We start from the raw sequence: 7,145 nt of genomic DNA, 5'->3' as shown, positions 1-7,145 counted from the left end.
AACAAATAATTTCCAAAGAATTCTGATTTAAAAACAAAAGTGACCCTGACATTTGTATTGGCTTCGGTTTTTATAAAATCAAGGATGAGGCAGTGGGTACCAGCAAAGGATATTTTCTTAAAGAGGCCACTTCTATTCACAGTCGTGGGCTGCGAAGGGACAGGCGGCGGCGTTTTGGGTGCCCCATCACCCACGGCTGTTGGGGGTTTGAGGTCGATTCTCGGAGGCTGGGGGGTGGGGCGGAGGGTGCAGCAGGGGTGTTGGGGAGAAAATGAGTTTCGGGGTGGCCCTTGGGCACGAGCCCTCTGACCCCAGCGGAGGGTCTGCGGGGGTGAAGGCAGCTCCAGGAGGAGAGAGGAGCCCTTTCCTTCCGAAAGGTAAACTCCGCGGGTAAACTGAGGTCCGCGTCCCGGCTCTGCTGGTCGCTTGGGCCCTGTGTTCCGCCCAGCACGGGGCTGGGCCGGCTACTTTTCTTTCGGGGATGGGTGGGGACTTTGGGCGCTCAGCTTGGCCAGGGGAGGGGGCGTGGGGCCCGGGTGGGGAGCGCTGGGCCCAGAGTTGGAGGTAGGAGCACCCGGCTGCCCATCCCGGGCGGTCGCCAGTTTCCCCGCCCCCGACGGGGCGGGCCGGGGAGGAGCTGCGCGCGTCCCCGCCCAGAGGCGGAGCGGGAGCCGGGCAGGAGCGGACCGGGCGGGGTGGGCCGGGGACGCGAGGCGGAGCGGGGCCCCACACAGGCCGCGGCGGCTGGCTCGGGCCCCTACGGTCTCTGTGGCGGCTGGAGGAGGAAGCCCGGCGGCTGGAGAGGAGGGGAGGTGGAGGAGGTGGAGGCTGGAGCGCCGTTCGCCGCAGACTCACTTCCCCGGCTCAGCAGGGAAAGGTATGGAGAGCCCGCTCCCCGCTCCCGGCCCCCGGCCCCCGGCGCCAGGTTCTCGCTCCGGGCAGGCAGGGGCTGCGGCCGCCGCGGGAGGGCGAGGGGCCCGGAGCGGCCCCGAAGCCGCGGTCGGTGCGGGGCTTCCGCGGCCAGCGCGCTCGGGACCGAGGGCTGGGTGCGCGGCATTCCCCGAGGCTCGAGGGGAGCGGTGGGCGCCGCGCCCCCTTCGCCCGCGTCTGGGGAGGCGGTGGTCGGGCCCGGGGGTCGGTGATCTCGAGAGGGGGCTACGCGGGCCGGGCGAGCGCGCCGGGATGGAGGGCAGGCTGGACCCCGCGGGCTGCGTGCTGCCGGGGAGCCCGGGGCGCCTGGTGGGCGCGCTTTGTGGGCGCAGACAAAGCCGGGCGCCGACGCTCCGCGACGACTGGGGCCGCCCAGAGGGTGGTCGCTGGGGAGAGAAGAGAAGGCTCTGGGGCCACGGCCGGGACTAGGGGAGAGGCCGGGCCGCCCTCCCTGCGGGCGTCTGCGGGTGGGGGGACGCCAGACAGGGTGGGAGCAGCTCTCGCCTATGGGCCAACTAGCAGCTCACCGGCTGCGACGGGCTTGGCGAGAGCCAGGCTCAGGAAAGGGGAGTGTGTTGGAGGGCTCACTTTGGGGGAGGGGCTGAGGGACGACTCTGTCCTGCGGGTGGGGGCTGGGCTTCGGTGGGACCGGTGGGGGGCCCGTGGACCCCCTCGAAGCTTGCACCAGGAAAGGGTACTGCTTGATGTGATAAGCCTTGTGGCTGACACATATGATGAGATATGTCCACAGGTTGTTTGCGGAACCTGCTGGTGGTGGCACATCCCGTGCCAGTCTCCGGGAGGGCCACTTGTCCTAGCAGTGAAACAAGGCAGGCGCCCCCGCGGCCATGGAAGTGAGCACGCGTGGAGGGGTGTGTAGGCATGCATCTGAGAGTGAGTACAGTGAGGGTCCCACAGCTGCATTCGGCTGCATTCCATCCCCTTCGCCTCCCCTTCTCTCTGGTTAGGGACATGAAGAATCCCAATTCCTGCCACCGGCCTACGCCTCCACTTGGGCTCGAAGGTGCTCTGCTCCTGCCCCCCATTCTTCAGTGACTTCCCCTCTCTCCGGTGTTAGAAGGGGCTTCTCCCCCTCACCCCCGGGTTATTCACACAGTGTAGGAACATGCTTTGGCACCCTCCTCCATCACACCCTACATTTCCTAGTCCCCCCTTTGCCTTCATCCCTCATTCTCCCCCAGCCACAGACCCACCTCTCACAGCAAAGCTTCTCCAGAGAAGCTTCTGTCCCACCATTCACTGAAACTGCCCTGGCACCCCCTCCCCCCTCCACCAGTCAATGTCTCCAGTGATTTCTACACCCCCACAAACAGGTTTTCCTTGACCTCCCATGGTCTTGTTGAAAATTCTTTCCTTCTAGAACCAATGATCTCTCTTGGCTTCTCTTGTTTTTTTTCCCTCTTTCTCTGCCTAGCCTTTCCTAAGTCATTTTTGGGGACAACGTCACTCAACTTTGAATGTTGGAGGATCTCAGGGCTCTGTCCTCAGTCCCCTCCTCTTCCCCAATTCCCTTCTGTTGACATATACTCCCCTGCTCCCTCCAGCCCCCCACCCCCCGCCCCCAAGCTCTCATTCTTTCTTAGACTTTGAAAATCAAGCATTGATTTACAAACACAAAGATCTTAAATGTACATAATTTTCATTCTCATGATTTTAAGTAGCAGATTTTATCTCTAGCCTATCTATCCAACCACCCATGTGATGATTTATGGTGCCCTGATTGTGTCAGAGGTATGAACAACTTCATATGGATGAGACAGAACCCTGACGGCAGTCCCCAAACACAATCCTCCACAGGCCTTCCCATCTCAGTAAACCCAGCTTTAAAGACAGGAAACCAGGTGGCATCAACTCCTCCCTTTGCTTCCGTCCCCACAACCAATCCAATAGCATATCCTTTTAGTCCTTTCTGCAAATTCTATCTCAGGCGTGTTCTTTAAGCTCTGACTCCACTGCTACCACCCTAGGCTTCTGCCTCAGGACTTTTATGTCATACCTGAATGCTGCTCTAATCATCTACACTAATAAAAGAGAAAAATGGTAATTGGCGTACGGCGATACCTTTTTCATTGGCTAATCAGGGCTATATGCAAATTAACTGCCAACTAAGATTGGCAGTTAACTGCCAACTAAGATTGGCAGTTAACTGCCAACAAGATGGCGGCTAATTTGCATATGTAGGCACAATGCAGGGAGGCGAAAGGGAAAGCAGGAAGAAGCCCCCTGCCACTGACAGTGATCTGAAACCCAGTGGGGAGCTAAGAGCTGGGGGGCAGGGCAAAGGCGGCCCTGAGGCCGCCTTTGCCCTGCCCCCCAGCCATGATCGGAGAATCAGGCGCCTTTGCCGCCCTGGACAGTGATAGCAGGAAGTAGGGGTGGAGCCAGCGATGGGAGCTGGGCACGGTCGAAGCTGGCAGTCCCAGGAGCTAGGGGTCCCTTGCCTGGGCCTAAAGCGAAGCCCACGATCGCGGCGCCCCCCGCTGCCACTGCAGGTCCCCGCTGCCTGGGCCGGACGCCTAGGCCAGAGGCGTTAGGCCTGGGCAGGGGCGGAGCCTGCAACCGCGGGGAGCTGGGGGTCCCCTGCCCAGGCCTGACACCTCTGCCGGAGGCCTCAGGCCTGGTCAAGGGGCCGATCCGGTGATTGGTGATCGGAGGGTGATGAGGGTCAACTCCTCTGGCCGAGGCATCAGGCCTGGGTGGGGGGGGATATGATGGTCCCCTTGCCCAGGCCTGAAGCCTGGGTCAGAGGCGTCAGGCTTGGGCGGGGGGTGGAGCAAGCGATCAGAGGGAGATGGGGGTCCCCTGCCCAGGCATGATTCCTGGGCCAGAGGCCTCAGGCCTGGGCGGGGGCCAGATCCAGTGATCAGGGGGAGATGGGGATCCCCTGTCCAAGCCTGACACCTCTGGCGGAGGCATCAGGCCTGGGCAAGGGGCCGATCAGGCGATCGGAGGGTGATGGGGGTCAATGCCTGAGGGCTCCCAGTATGTGAGAGAGGGCAGGCTGGGCTGAGGGACACTCCCCCCCCCCCCCCACACACACACCCAGTGCACGAATATCGTGCACCGGGCTCCTAGTTTTTAATAAAGAAGTATTTAGGAAAATATTGATTAAGATACTCTTGTTCTCTAAAACCCTCAATAGCTCCCTATTGCACATAGAATAAAATCTCAAAGTTTTCCCTGGCCTATGAGACCCTTTATGATCTGGCCATCTCTGACTTCCTCCAGCCTTATCTTATCCCTATGTCTGCTTCTGGACATCCACACCTGAATCACTTTGCCCTGGAACATCCCAAGCTTTTTTCTGTCCTGGTGCCTTTGTTTATGCTGTGTTCTCTGCCTGTAATGTCCTTCCAGGGTTTTCTACTGGGTTGGCTTGGCTCCTTATTTTTCAGGTCTCAACTCAAACCCCTTCCCAGTCTTGGTAGAGGACCACTCCCCAGCCCATAATTCACCAAAGCTCCTGTTTTACTTTCTTCATTATGTTTATCACAGTCCATAACTGTTTGTTACAATTATCTTTCTACTTTGCCTGGCTGGAACCTTGACTGGGTGGCCCACTGCTGTATCTGGAGCATCTACACAGTGCCTGGCGCACAGCTGCTGCTCAGGAAATCTTGAGCCAGGTGGGAAGGTTGGCGTTGGGCTAGGCAGAAGGAGGTGGGTATTGCAGTCAGCGCAGGAGCCCCCTTAAAATCTCAAATGACCCCTAACATTTTATTTTATTTCCATAAAAGCAGTTGTGCAAATGGCTGTAACAATCTGAGGCGTGTGAAGAAGGGAAATGGAAAAGGTCAAGTGTCTCGAAGGTGGGCCTGTGAGCCCAGGGGGGAGATTTGAGAGCTTGGGGGATGTGGAGTCAGTGTGGGTCGCTGTGGGTTAGGGATAAATGACTTCCTTTGCTCTCTTTGGTGGGCATCCAGGCTAGGTTAACAGAGGGGTGTGTGTGTGTGTGTATGTTCTCTAACTCGGGAGATGGGAATGGTCTGGGAAGCGGGGGCTTTACCTCAGGCTGCTCTCTGGCTGCTGGGTGCCCATCCTCGGCGGACAGGGAGTTGGAAGGGTGGGACAAATGGGCTGGGGGTCTCACTATTAGACCTTTGTCTTTCCTCTTTGCACAGAGGAGCCAGCTGAGAATTGAATTGTGTGGCTGGTGCTCCCAGAATGCAGGGCCAAGAGCCAGAAATAGAGGTAGGGGAGCTGGGCCCTGGGCCGGCAGACTGGTGAGGAACCGAGGTAACACTGTGAGATGAGCGCTGGAAATAGGGGCTGGAGGTCCAGATCTAGAGCTGGGCTGGCATGTCTGAGAAAGGCCTTGGCCTGGGATGGTTGGGAGCAAGGAGGGTATCCTGGGTGGGAAATCAGGCAGAGGACAGGAGGCTGGGCAGGGCCCTGCTATATACTCTGGGGTGCCAGGCAGTGTTTTAAAGACTTTGCAAATATTAACTCTTTTAATCCTTTCACTAGCTCTATAAGGTAGGTCTTTTTTAAAAAAAAATATAGTTTTATTGATTTCAGAGAGGAAGGGAGCGGGAGAGAAAGGTAGAAACATCAATGATAATAGAGAATCATTAATGGGCTGCCTCCTGCACGCCCCCTACTGGGGATCGAGTCCGCCACCCAGGCATTGCCCTTGACCAGAATCGAACCCGGGATCCTTTAGTCCGCAGGCCGCTCTATCCACTGAGCCAAACCAGCTAGGGCATATAAAGTAGGTCTTACTGCATTTAACAGATGGGAGGACTGAGTTGCAGTCGTACAACACAATAGTGACAGAATAAGGAAATGAACCCAGGCAACCTGGCTCCAGAATCCATGCTGTAGCCAGTGGTCGGCAAACTGCGGCTCGCGAGCCACATGCGGCTCTTTGGCCCCTTGAGTGTGGCTCTTCCACAAAATACCACGTGCGGGCGCGCATGTACAGTGTGATTGAAACTTCGTGGCCCGTGCACAGAAGTCGGTATTTTGTGGAAGAGCCACACTCAAGGGGCCAAAGAGCCACATGTGGCTCGCGAGCCGCAGTTTGCCGACCACTGCTGTAGACCATCCCACTCTACCACTTTTCTCATGCCTCTCAGATATGCACCAGCTGAAGGCTTCTTCTTAACAAGCAAATGGTTTTTCCAGACTTGCAGTTTGACATGCAGACTGCATATCTTGGAGACTGGGGAGGTGGGAAAGAAATCATAACCTCTAAGGTAGGAGGGATCCTTGCTCAGCGAGTTTCTCTGCTTCATGTCCTGGGGAGATCAACTTCTTCTGGTACTAAAACAGCTCCCTGCCTGAGATGCCACCATGAGAATGCCACCCCTCTGGGTTTAGCACTGACCTCTTCCTCTGCCTCTGGAGAGCCCGGGGCGGCCAGGTAGGGGCTCTAACAATACACTGGCCTGGTTTGGATTCCGTCTGGAATGTTGTGAGGTAGAGCTTCAGACTTGGCCGTGGAAACCTGGATGGGGGTCAGAGTAAGGCTGGGTCAGATGTGGGTGCCGAGCTGGGGGAACAGAGAAATAGGAACGGAAAAGAGCTTAATCCACTTCATGGTTGGGTCTGTCCTTACCTCTTTTTGTCCATAAAATGGGATTAGAGAGGCTTTATTCCTTCGCTCCCCAGCGGTTGTGGAAGCCAGGAACTCCTGAATGTCTTCTTGCAGGCTCAGTATGAAGGAGGGCTTCCCATAGGACACCAGCTCTGAGGAACTGGGCCAGGAAGGAGGGAGCCAGGAGGTGTGGCAGCCCTGTCCTGCAAGGCTTTCCTGTTTGGTCATGAAAAGATGCCTCTAGCCTTAGCCGGTTTGGCTCAGTGGATAGAGTGTCGTCCTGCAGACTGAAGGGTCCCGGGTTCGATTGTGGTCAAGGGCATGTGCCCAGGTTTCAAGCTCAATCCCCAGTAAGGGGTGTGCAGGAGGCAGTCAATCAATCATTCTCTCTCACTGATGTTTCTATCTCTCTTTCTCCTCCCTTCCTCTCTGAAATCAATAAAATTATATATTAAAAACACACACACAAAACGATGCCTCTGGACAGGTGACTTGGCCTCCCAGGGGCCTGGCTGGCTGGCCGAGCAGAGGTTTGCTGACCACACAGGGATGGAGTCCCTTTTCTCCAATTTCTGAGCTTCAGAGTTTAAGGGATCTGCTCATCTATCTTGGCAGATTCTGCCAGCCCAGCAGGAAAAGAGGAAGGCAAAGTTGG

At 57.1% G+C, this 7,145-nt stretch overlaps 1 protein-coding gene across 3 annotated transcripts in view; it reads left to right on the top strand.

The window, feature by feature from the left end:
• The first annotated feature begins 688 nt into the window (after nt 1–688).
• The window catches only part of SMOX (spermine oxidase), a 38,719-nt gene continuing 32,262 nt past the window's right edge, over nt 689–7,145 (top strand). Inside the window, exon 1 of one of the 3 annotated variants that reach the window (XM_081096807.1) lies at nt 689–877. The gene's annotated coding sequence lies outside the window, so the exon portion shown is untranslated. The remainder of the gene's footprint in view (nt 878–7,145) is intronic. The other 2 variants (XM_081096809.1, XM_081096808.1) reach the window with 2 other exon arrangements.

The sequence above is a fragment of the Myotis nattereri genome (genome assembly GCF_964212035.1).
Source record: "Myotis nattereri genome assembly, chromosome: 8".
Taxonomy (NCBI): Eukaryota; Metazoa; Chordata; class Mammalia; order Chiroptera; family Vespertilionidae; genus Myotis; species Myotis nattereri.
The sequence above is the reverse complement of the archived record's forward strand: the minus strand, read 5'-3'. Positions and strand labels throughout refer to the sequence as shown.